Genomic DNA, 12,381 nt, shown 5'->3' with positions numbered 1-12,381 from the left:
CAGCATCATATTCATGTTGAGATTATTACTCATCAGTGCCGCTGCCAAGCCAGTTATCTTCCATTCTGTATTTGTGCTTTTGGGGGGGGGGGGTTTCTTTCTGAAGTGTGGCACCTTACATTGGTCTTTGTTGAATTTCATGTTGTCTATAACCCAGTTCATTGAAGTTACATCTACATGGCAACACTTTTTTGGGATACCAGAATATCACAAAATAGCTATCCTGCGTCTTCACAACAAGCCCATTATTTCAGGCTTGCTATTCTGACGTTCCTGTAAACCTCATTCTACGAGGCGTAAGGGATGTTTTGGAATAGCGGTTCATTTTGAAATTTGGCACTTGGTGGACAGTGCAAAATGACAAAATAAGCTATTTTGAAATAACATCGAAATAAGATACTCAATTTGCATAGTTCAAATTACATATTTTATTTTGAGTTACGGTGAATTGTAGACCCACCCTAATTTATCAAGATCCTTTTGAATTTTAGCTATATCTTTCAAATTGTTGACAATCCTTCCTAGCTTCATGTCATCTACAGATTTGATCAATATGCACTCTAGAATCACTGTGTTAAATGTTAAAATAATTTAAAACTATTTAAATCTCAGCCTCAATCCTAGTTTTTGTTTTGTATTTTTTCTACTAGCAGCCGAAAGAGAAGGGGATTCAGGATCTTACTTTTTTGGCTGTTAATACTGAAGTATTTCTTTTACTTCCTGAGTCCTTGACTCCCAACCTTTCATATTTTCACTGTCTGTACTGTTTATTGTCATTTGCTACAAAGGACAATTATATTATAACCCTATTACATTTCAAACTGTTTTTAAAGTTTTCATACACCGGGATCATCCATTGTAACAGAAAACTGCATAACCCCCTCAGCCATGTTATTGATTGATGTACAGGCGATAGCTTTGCTCGGGTGTCCCTGGTCTGCTGGGGGTGTCCAGCAGCTGTGATGGACCCCCCCCTCCCCAGCAGACCAGGGAGACCGAGAGAAGCTTTTCTCACCCCGGAGGACACGGGTGGCAACCCGCTGCCCGTGAGCTCCGGGGCGAGAAAAGCCCCGTTCGTAAGTGCAGATCCGACATATGTAGGATCCGCGTAAGTCGGGAACTGCCTGTAACTGAAATCAGCCCACCACTCAGTTTACATAATTGGTCAATGTTAAATGGAAGGATTATTTTTCAGAGTGTTAAGCAAATATGAATGCAGGATGGAAACTGCTCCTATATACTGTTGTATTATGCCTGTACATCAAGGTTGTGCAAATACCAGCCCATGAGCCAGATCTGGTATGCTAGGGTTAGCCCTTGGTTGGCCCTCACACCACCGTATTTATCTGCACCTCTGCAGGTACAAGGAATCACAGCTCCCATTGGCTGTGGATCACTATTCCCAGCCAATGGGAGCTGTGATCGCCAATACCTGTGGAGGTGCAGGTAAATATAGTGGCAGCAGCCCATCAGGAGCTAACCCTTGTGAACTGCCACCATTTAATTGCCCACCCCTGCCTTACACTGCCCCTGGAATCTCACAGCTTTTCTACAAAATCACTACCTCCTGTATTTTCCTCAGAATTGCCAACTAAATGAAAATTTTAAATATTTATTGTTCAAAGCATATTATGGTGACAAATGTGTAACCTTTTAATCTGATGAATGAGTAAAATAGGCACAGTTTACTTTTAAAAGATACACAAATTAGGCTAAATACCCTTATTAGAAAAATGAGTTTGGCAAAGAGACCAGGGAGAGAGGAATGATTTATGTTGTTTTGTTATGTGTTCAAGCCTCATCTTCTAGAAGTAAAAGTAAAGATAATTAGAGAAAAAGATACAAATAATATTTCCAGTAGGCTTTGGCTAATGAATGTTGTTAAAATAAGGATAGATCCAAATCTCCTCAAAAAAAAATCCAAGCTTTCTGAGTGTTTGAGATAAGACAAACATTTTTTTCCCTTCATTTTTGTATTCCTCTCTACTTCTTGATCTTGCCTAGGACTGAAATCAGAAATATTAGTTTCAGGAAAACTGCACCTGTGGCCCATTTCTCCTCCAATACCTGCTCCAGGAATGCCTGCTCAGGACTCAAACCTCTAGCAGTCACTTCTCTCAGGGGAGGGATCCTCTAGATTGAGGTCTAGGCTGCATCCCTTCCACTCACTGTGATTCTCCCCAATGAGCTATGACTAAAATCCAGCATCTCCTCATTTCCCCTCTCCCTGCACTTTGCTTTCTTTATAATGGCTTTGATCAGTGTATTCTGTTGGTTACTTGTGTCCCAAACAGCTTATTCAAAGCAGGGGACATTTATTTAAGAAGAAAAACATACAAAGAAAAAAAATCTAGGGATTACAACACTTTATTTTATCTCCTACATTGGTTTTAAGGAGACCATGGCATGTTCCAGCCTTTCCAACCCTTCAAGAAACTGGAGTCCTCTGCTGGACAGAAGGTCACGTCTGCCAGATCAAAAAGAAGTCCCTCGAGTCTGTTTGGCTCAACTTTTTTGCCCCAAAAGCCAGCTTACTGAAAACAAGTAAAACTAGTCACTTCCCTTTTCCCCTAGTAGGCCAAACACTCAAAGGACTGGATATCTGCATAACCAGCTGTGAGATTTTACATTAATTGCCCTTTATTTTAATGACTCAAGCATGGTATGCCTTGCAAAGGAACCAGCATATTATCCATGGCTCATAGAGATATATATAATATTTATTAAATGGACTACCCTGGCCCTATATCACACACTTTGGTTGAGGAAAGAAGAGGCACAAAACCTTCTGCAGATCTACCAGGATTAGTGGAATTTGGAGACAGGGCCCCTTTCCTCCCCTGCTGACTGACTGAATGATTGATAAACTCTGCAAAGGGAGTAAATTATCTGGACCCTTGGATTATAATATACTAGCAGATTTAGCTGGTGTTGCCTGGGTCTTCAGGGCAGTGACTTGGGGTTGTGGGGGGGGGGTGCAGGAGTCTGGGCGCCAGAGAAGCGTTCTCTCCCCAACCCCAGACTACACAGGGCCTGTTTTCTTCCTCCCATTGTCCACCAAGGGCCCGTTCTCTTCTCCCCCACCCTGCTACTTCCCAGCCTACAGGTACCTGTTTTCTCCCCTCCCCCCAGCACTGCATCCAAGGCCCAGGATGGGGGAAGGGTTTGGAACAGGGGGGCTACTTAGCTGGTGTGCTGGCAGGCAAGGTGGCAGAGCTCCAGCCCTCCTGACCATTCACTTGATGGTATGGCTGCTCCCAGTGGAGACTCTGCAGGATAGCTCTCCCTTGCAGGCTCACTGCCCCCAGTGGTCACTCATAGAATTATAGGGCTGGAAGAGATCTCAGGAGGTCATTGGCTCCAACATACTGTCCTAAGCAGAACCAATCCCAACTAAATCATCCCAGCCAGGACTTTGTCAAGCTGGGACTTAAAATTCTCTAGGGATGGAGATTCTACCACCTCCTTCAGTACTGTTAATTAGCAAATATAGCCCATGGGTTGTCCAAGTTCCCCCCTCCCTCCCCGGATATATATGTCCGCTGTTATGCAGTTTAATTTTTACTCATATTACTGGTATCATGGTGTAGTAATATTTTAAGACTCGTTTCCACACTTTGGCTATCTCTCTGTGCAAGAACCCACTTCGCCAGGTCTTCTTCTAGATTTGGCCACTTGACTTTCTTTCCTCTTTAGTGAGGATTTAATTTCTCAATAGCCACTTCTTCTTTTCTCCACTCGCAAACAGACTTTTCATTAATGGAAAATTTTCTGCCTGCTTCTCTATTGCCATTTTCTATTGCATATTTAACAACAGATAGTTGAAAATCGGCTGTATATGGTTTGCATTTAGGCATCTTTAAAAATATTTTCTTGGACTATATTTGTTATAAACTGAAAAAGTTTTAAAACTTTGTGGTTGGTGTAGGTTTATATACTGGTAATAGGGTAGTGCTTATTGCTTTTTATAGCTCAGCAGCCTCAGCCATGGTTCATTACCGGTATACCAAGACCCAGTATTATCAGGTTGCATGATGTCATACTCTCCAATGTTTATAGCTGGCAAGTGGCAACAACATCGAAGACCATCATATTCTTTTATGAAGGCGGTAGAAGTCTCTTTGATACGATAGTTGATGACTTTGTTCTGTGATAATATGTTAACTGACTGACAAAATTATACTGGCTTTGCCTTTCATGCAAGCAATAGCTGTACTGGCGAATGCTGACAACTTCAAAGTCAGGACGATTACGGTACCGTAGACAGTTTAGGGTTTCAATGATACTATAAACAGAGAGGATGATCCACCATACCCTACTATTCTATACTATGTTTATACCTAATGAAAAGAAGCCAACACAGATGTCGGTCATTTATTGTTCTTTACGAAAACCTGCGGGTTATGTACGCCCGCAAGTATTCTAATATACTTTTTACATACAATAGAAAAACTGCAGGTAATACATGAGTGTGTGTTATACTTGGATGCATGCTATATTTGCTAATTTATGGTAACCCATTTCAGTTCTTCACCACTCTCCTAGGGTATGTCTACACTACCCCGCTAGTTCGAACTAGTGGGGTAATGTAGGCATACCGCAATTGCAAATGAAGCCCGGGAAATTCAAATCCCGGGCTTCATTTGCAATTGCGTTATGCCTACATTACCCCTCTAGTTCGAACTAGCGGGGTAGTGTAGACATACCCCTAGTGATATAGGTTTTCCTAATATCTTCCAAACAGCTCCTCCTTTCAATGTTATGTAATACCATCCCTTTACGAGTGCTTCCAGTTGTCCAACTCTTGGCACAACCAAACCCTGACCTTGTTTTAAGTTGGGAGAAGAGGAAGCTGCATACCAAATTCGGTGGTCTCAGCTCTTTCTCTTTAGGAGGTGTTCTTGAACAAATGGACTTGCACACAGACACACAGATAGACAGGATGCACTCTAATATATATAGGTAGATAGATAAAGTTTGCAAACTGTAACCAGTAAATACAGATTAAGGGAAGATTTATTTTTCGATGGGATTTTTCCAAGGAGTGCAAGAGAGTTGAACTACACTGAGATTTCGGAACCTAAATCCCTGTGATATCTTTGAAAATCCCAACTGCAGTCCTAACTCAGGCAAAATTCTCATTAGTTCAGCAAGTCCTGAATAAAGGCTGTAGGGTTTCCCCTTTAAACTATAATGAAGCTGTTTTAAACACACTGTTAAATTTCATAAGATATGCAGAAAATCGCTTTGTACTGACAGTTTTTAGTGAAAGTTTCTCTCTATTAGAGCTGTTTTTCATCTATGGAATATCTTGTGAAAAGCGCTTTTGTCACTAGGTTATAAAGTATTTGTCTCTAGGTTATAAAGAATTGGAGGACAGGACTATTAAAGGAGGATTAATGGGTTTTTTTCATCTTCAACATTTAGTTTTATTTTGGGGGTTGGAAAATAGTCTAATAAATAGCAGAGAGTTAAAGAGTTCATCTCTCTAGTACAACAATGATTTTGGAGCACTCCACAGACTAATGGGTGACTTAATAGCTGAGGTTTTCAGCAAGAGCAAAGTAAATAATTCCTAAAATATAGTGCTAAACAAAAAATGTTCTGAGCAAAGTTCCCTCTTATCCAAAAATATACTTTAATGTAAAATTAAGTTTTCATAGGAGAATATAAATTCTAACAAAAATACAAATTATTTTCCCCCATGACATTTCAAAATGATTTTAATCATATTAATAATTTTGATAACTTTTAAAAATAGATGTTGGGAGGAAGAGGAACTTGAAATGGGAAAAGCCAAAATGATTTTTTGTTTCAAAATGTTGATTTGTAATGTACATTTTTTTCTTTTGACACTAATATCCTCTATAGCAAAACCAAAACTTTCCAACAGAAAAGATGAATGGATTTTTGTTGTTCAGTTTCTCACAGGAAAAAAAATCACTTTCCTGACCACCTCCACCAAAGTATTTTTAAAAACCAAAAAAATCAGTATTCTTTCTTCAATGGGATCATGTAAACTATGAATTAAAATATACCCAGATGTGTGAAATTGCACAGCCTATTTGTAACTCTGTTGCATCTTTAAAAATTTCTTCAACTACACATGAACATCTGATAGACACTTAAAAATTTGAATCTTCCTCAGCAATGGAACTATGGCACTACAAGAAATCTGCCTTCCTTGGTTCGCCAAAGAGCACAGAGCTGGCCATCAAGGTTCCAAAATCCTGAAGAGGCATGACCAAGGAGTACAAATTCCTTGCAACATTTGCATTTTAATACATCGGTTATTTAAAATAGCCTTCTTCATTCAAACCATTAGAAGGGCAGTACTTCATATAATAAATGCTTTCTCTTGCTAATAAACCCCATCTGGTCATACCAGCCTGGTATGGAAATGTCAACCTCTACGTTAGAAGGGGTAAATAAAACCTGATTTCTTAGACTTTATAGAAGATTACGGTTTGAAGGACCTCAAGTTTTTCCTCTTCCTCTATCACCCCTTCAACTGAGGCAGAATCAAATAGATTCTTAGACCATCACTGGCCAGTTTTTGTCCTCTTCTTAAACCTTCATTGATGAGGATTCTACAACCTTCCTTGATAACTCAGTCCAATATTTAGCTATTCTTATAGTTAATTTTTTTCCTCATATCTAACTTCAATCTCCCTTGTTGCAGATTAAGTATATTATTTTGACTTTTCTTATCTTCAGTGGACATGAACAACAACTGATCGGTTTCCTGTTTGTAACTAGCAGATTTACCTCAAACTTTTTGCATTCAACATTACTTTCATTTACTAGCTTTAGCCTAAAAGATGCTTTGCCATTATTAATCCAGAATTTGGGGGGTTAAAATCTGGGTTCAATCTCTTGGACCTGAGCTACAGTTTAGTGGAATGGTGTTTGGAGAAGACTGTAGGGGTAAAGAAAGCAGACATGTGGTGATCTTCTGATTGCCAGTCATGACTGGTGAAATTGTCAAGGATAAATGTAAAACTTTGTGTACTATTTATATCAGAAATCTTACAGTAACTTGTATGCCTAGTAAAAACCCCAGAATAAATGCCTATAAACTCAAGTGTTCAGGATTCAAGACTAAAGGAATGAGCGGTACTGGGGTAATGAGCACCTGTAAAAGTTCCTAAAATTGATAATGTACTTCAAAAAAGTTCAAAGATAAGATAACAATGTGTTGTACTGACTTCCTAGCTATATGGTTTCAAAATACAATGGACTATAACAAAACTACAACACAACACAAGAAAAATGTAAAGCTAAGAATATCAGGGAGAATGACACTTGAGATTCCTTCCAAAAAGCAAACTAATGCTCACATTAAGCCTATAGCAAGACAATCAGAATGCCAGAAACAATAACAACACAGAGAACTAAGTCCTTATTCAAGTGAATATTTACTTACATAAGACTAAGCAAGGATTGACTTAAATAGACTACTCGCATGAATCAGATGAACAGGATTTGTCCCATAGCATAACTTGCAGCAAATTTAGCCTTTAAGGGAAAAAAAGTTTATACAGCACCAACATCAGTGTCTTATTGGAAAACTCTGGAAATTATCTAAATACAATTATTTCTACTGTTTGTCTTTTATCTTCTTGTTCAGTGAGCCTATGGGAATTGATTTTTAGCTCTGAAAAAAGGTCTCCACAAAAGCTTTTCAGTATTTCTTGATTGCAATGCTACATTAACAACTTCAGTTAATATTTTCATTTTCTAAAAGTGTTAGACAAGTGTTTGGAAGAAAAACATAGTGTGCATTCTTACTAAATGTAAAGGGGGTGGGGGAATGATTGGATTCCTTGGACTCTATCATACAATTTTACATTCTGGGTTACCAGATATCCTGATAATTACTGAAAAGCTACTATCCAAAATTTGCAACCATCAGACTGCCCACTGAAATCCTAGGCAAAAAAAGTAATCAGCTGTCAATATCTTTTGATAGCCCTCACCATCTTATTTCTTCTATTGCTTTTCTTGACTTAGTCGCAGGCATTGGCAAGATCCTGAATCAACAGTAAATGTCCCAGATGGATTTGTGGTTCTGCTCTCCAAAATTTAGTATCCTACACTGCAATTCAGCTGACTTTTTATTGAATCTGGTCATATTTTTCCACTATTAGTATTCCATCCATCTTCTCTTTGTGCTATGCCCACACCACCTGTTAATCCATCTGTGCTATTTCTCTTTATTGCTTGTGTCCCCTGCTTAACTCACTATTGCATCCACCAGTTCTTTCTCTTTAAATGAAGTCCACTGCCATCGTCCTGCCAAACTTGAATTCAAAACCATCAATTTAATTTATTTTCCCTTATCATGAACTTTTTCCCACTTAAGACTGGAAACCTCCAGTCTTAACAATCTAATATTTACCACAGTCATAAAACTGAGTGATAGCCTCTGAATAGAACTAAAAAACTTGGCAAGTGTCATTTGTTACAAATTCATGCTTCATTGCTGTATAATTTTGCCCTTGTAGTGAGGCAATGTAAATAAGTTTCCCCAAGTGGGTCACAAGCCAGATCCTAATGCATACATATTAATATATATGTTGCGACCATATAGATTTATGTATGCACAATATTTATATGAGGCAGGTTTGTACTTAGACAGTTCATCTCATATCCCCATTAGCCCCTCTATTCCATTTGCAGGTTGTTTAGGCATTGGCCAACTGGACTGGATTTGTTGGAGATTTCCCTACGTGGATTCTAGGGGTTACTTGTTCCTCACAACCAATCATAGCCCTGCTTTGTGTCAGGCCATTCCAAAGTTTGAGCCTCGGGCTCTAAGGTGCTGCCTTATTGGCTAGGAGGAAAGGAGGGAGCTACACCCCTCTTCATTTAGGTTGGGAAAGGAGCTAAGGGCCATTCAAATGCCTCTTCTTCTGCTTCAGCAAGGTTGCCCTGCTAACCTCCCTGCTCCTGTGCGCTGGGCTTAGGGTGAGTGGTTGGTTCTTATCCTGAACATTCTTGTGATGTTAATTTACCGTTGTCTTGTCTTTACTCTTTGGGCTAGAGTTGCCAATTTTGGCTGGATGTATTCTTGGATGTTTTATCACATGACATAATTTTAATTAATCTTTAATTTCTGGAGATTCCAGAGCAATCCTGGAGGGCTGGCAACCTTACTTTGGGACAAGCCAGCATTGTGTTTGAGTTTTCCAAACTGTACTATACTATATCACAACTCCAGGGGCAGACTTAGAGGTTTTTTTCAGGGATAATTATTTGACTGGGCTCTGATGGTAAGAAGGTGAGGAGTATATCTATAGTGATATATTCAGAATCCCAGAGTGGTGGTGTTCCTGGGTACCTTGACCAAACAAAATTCATTAGCAGAGACTTCCTTTAGTTTAATTCAGTTTAACCCTCACTTCAAGGCAGGAGCATAGATTCATGTAAGTGATGTGTCCAGGCATGGGTGCCAGATGATATTCCTGGCTTGACAAATGTTCAGCTTTGAAGCCTGTGAATTAAGATACAATGGCTGATGTCAGAATTAGCAACTATAGCCAAGCTTTATTACAAAGAGCATATTAATTTCCCGCTGGGTTTTTATATTCCTGTTTATTTATTTAATAAAGTGGCATCCTGTGTTCCCTAAACTATGTTTTGCTTATGAGGTGTCTTTGAGGGGATTCCCAGGGCAATTTAACTACAGGATCATTAGGGATCGAGTGATCACTTGCATTATTCTCTTGGCAAGTAGTCATTATAACATTTCTTTGTTCATTGTACATGTAGACCATTAAACCACAGTTTCACAATACATCTTTTAATACATTAGCCTATTTTCATTTCCCATCCCACTTTCTGAAACTCAGACTACAATTTCTGTAATCTACTTTGTTCCATTTCCAATAAACAATATCTATCTATAATACCAGCTATCAGACATTTCTGAAAAAACTAATTGCATATGTTCTTCATTTTCTAGCTGTTATCTTAACATTTGCAGATTTGGCAGGGCTGAACTCCAAATGGGATCATCTGCTTAGAATGGGATCATCTGCTTACCTTATTCAAAAGGATTTTAACTTGTACCTTGACAATAATTTACTTCTAAGTCTACAATCTCCTTGCAGAGTTTTCTCTTGTGTGTTTCCAACTAATCAAGCAAAAAAGAAAAGAAAACTGTATAACTAATGAGCAACAAGCTTGAAATTAGTTAGCTATAAAGAGCACACACAAAAAAAGCCTCAAAAAGGTTGGGAGGAATAATGAGCTGGAATTTACTGAGAGTATATGTTCAGAAAATCTTAACAGATACTACTACTTATCATCCTGTATTTGCACGACTAGGTTTTTATCCACTGTTGACATTACTATTTGTCTTTTGTATAGTCTGAGCAATTAGGAGTTCCAGTCATGAATCAGGGCCCCTCCATGTTAGGCACCTAAAAAAACCAGAACAAAAAGACAGTCCCAGCCCCAAGAAACTTACAATTTAATACCAATTTACATTACCTAATGATTTGGCTCCTGTTCCCAAAGCAGTTAGCAGCCAAGCAACAGGTACTGTAGTAAGAATAGGTCCAGCAGAGTGAATATATTCATGTTGTCTGTGCCTGATATTTTTAAAACTGCCTAAAAGATTTGGCTGTCCAAATACAACTAAGGTCAATGCACCTTATGTGTTTTATCCTTGCTTTGAAACAGACACAAACAGTAGATACCAAAAATAAATCTTGTGAATGTACTTAATGTTAATTTCATTTTTAAAATGTTCCCACTAAGCATAGTATCAGAGGGGTAGCCGTGTTATTCTGGATCTGCAAAAACAACAAGGAGTCCTGTGGCACCTTATAGACTAACAGATGTATTGGAGCATAAGATTTTGTGGGCAAAGACCCACTTCATCAGATGCATGTAGTGCAAATCTCCAGAGGCAGGTATAAATATGCAGGCTAGAGATAACGAGGTTCATAATCTCTCACAGTTGTCTGTGCAGTATGTTGATTGCAATGGATTTTTCACCTTCAGTCCATTTGGTGTGATGCCCAACTGTTTGCATTTGGAGAGAAAGCATAGAAAATATTGACACACATAGTTACACAAATTTTGATAGATACATGCAAATATTTCATCAAGTTGGAGATCTGAGTCTTTCTCTTCAAATCACTCTGTGGCCCAGGCCTAGGATATTTAAAGGTCTAGGAGAAAACCAGGGTCAACAGCTATATTCCCATGGCACAATGGATCTTTCTATACCAAGAGCAAAGCTCTTCTTTGCAGGAGACAGATCTTTCTCAGAGGGTTGGTCAGAGATTATGAAATGAACTCTCAAGGGAATGAACAACCATCTGTGATGGGGTGTCCATCCCACACAAGACCTGATGGGGTAAGATGTCCAGGTAAGCCAGTTAACCACCTAGACTGCAGTTAGAGGAGAAACCAAGCAACAAGGATTAATTAGAGATGAGGCTCAGCTGGACAGGAGGGACTTGAAAAAAGTGCAGTAGGTGAAGGCAGCTATGGGATGCAGCTGCTCTCAGGGTGAGAGAAGGTAAGGTAGGAAGTAGCCCAGGGATATGGCAGTCATGTTTTGGACTGTGAAGACCTTAGCTCAGGGGTGGGCAATAAAAAAATAGTAGCCTGCAGGGTTAGTCCCTGGCAAGCCACCACCACTATGTTTACTGGCACCTCAGCAGGTATCAGAGGTTTGCAGCTCTGGTTGGCTGCGAATTTCCTTTTGTGACTAATGCAAGTGGCAGGAAGAGTTATGGATTGGGACGCTGTTTCCTGCTGCTTGCATTGGCTGTGAATGGCAATTCGTGGCCAACAAGAACTGCCATTCTCTGATACCTGCAGAGGCACAGATAAATGTGGCAGTGGAGCCCTCCAGGGACTAACCCACCCATGCCTTAACTGCTTATTGGAGGGTCCATGGTCTGGAACCCAGTGTAGAGGATGGGCCTGGGTTCCCAGCCAATGGGGAAGTGGCACCATGAAGAGTCAGTGAATGGGAAGACTGCCTGGGACAATAAGTCCTGAAAGACTTAAATACATCCCTGAAAGAGGAAAACAACAATGATCTGGCTGAAGGGCCAACACAATGAAGCAGGAGCAGTCAAGTCCCAGGAAGGATAGAGGGACAGAATCACAGGAAAGTGTGTTAGCCTGGCAAAGCTAATCCCTAGATGCAGCCAGGAGGAGGTACTCTGGATGTGAGTAGAACATCCCACAACACTATCACAAAAATCCTCATCTTCCATTCAAAGTGCAAGGTGCACTTCTTGTAACTTGCCTTCTCCAATATGAATGAGCAATGAGTATGTGTAGGCCCGGCCCAACATGAGTAATTGAACCTGGATGAGTCTTCATTTCTTGGGGAGCGGGGGAGAGAAGGGG

General features: G+C 39.7%; 1 long non-coding RNA gene across 2 annotated transcripts in view; it reads right to left on the bottom strand.

Annotated features, from left to right (window-relative positions):
* Positions 1-9,246: 9,246 nt before the first annotated feature.
* Positions 9,247-12,381, bottom strand: part of LOC112545266 (uncharacterized) — a 77,531-nt gene continuing 74,396 nt past the window's right edge. For both annotated transcript variants that reach the window (XR_003088731.3, XR_003088732.3), the window contains exons 3-4: positions 10,048-10,138; positions 9,247-9,496 (exon numbers count right to left, since the gene is read on the bottom strand). This is a non-coding gene — a long non-coding RNA (uncharacterized LOC112545266). The remainder of the gene's footprint in view (positions 9,497-10,047; positions 10,139-12,381) is intronic.

This window comes from Pelodiscus sinensis, chromosome 2 (genome assembly GCF_052426305.1).
Source record: "Pelodiscus sinensis isolate ZL-2025 chromosome 2, ASM5242630v1, whole genome shotgun sequence".
NCBI lineage: Eukaryota > Metazoa > Chordata > Testudines > Trionychidae > Pelodiscus > Pelodiscus sinensis.
The sequence above is the reverse complement of the archived record's forward strand: the minus strand, read 5'-3'. Positions and strand labels throughout refer to the sequence as shown.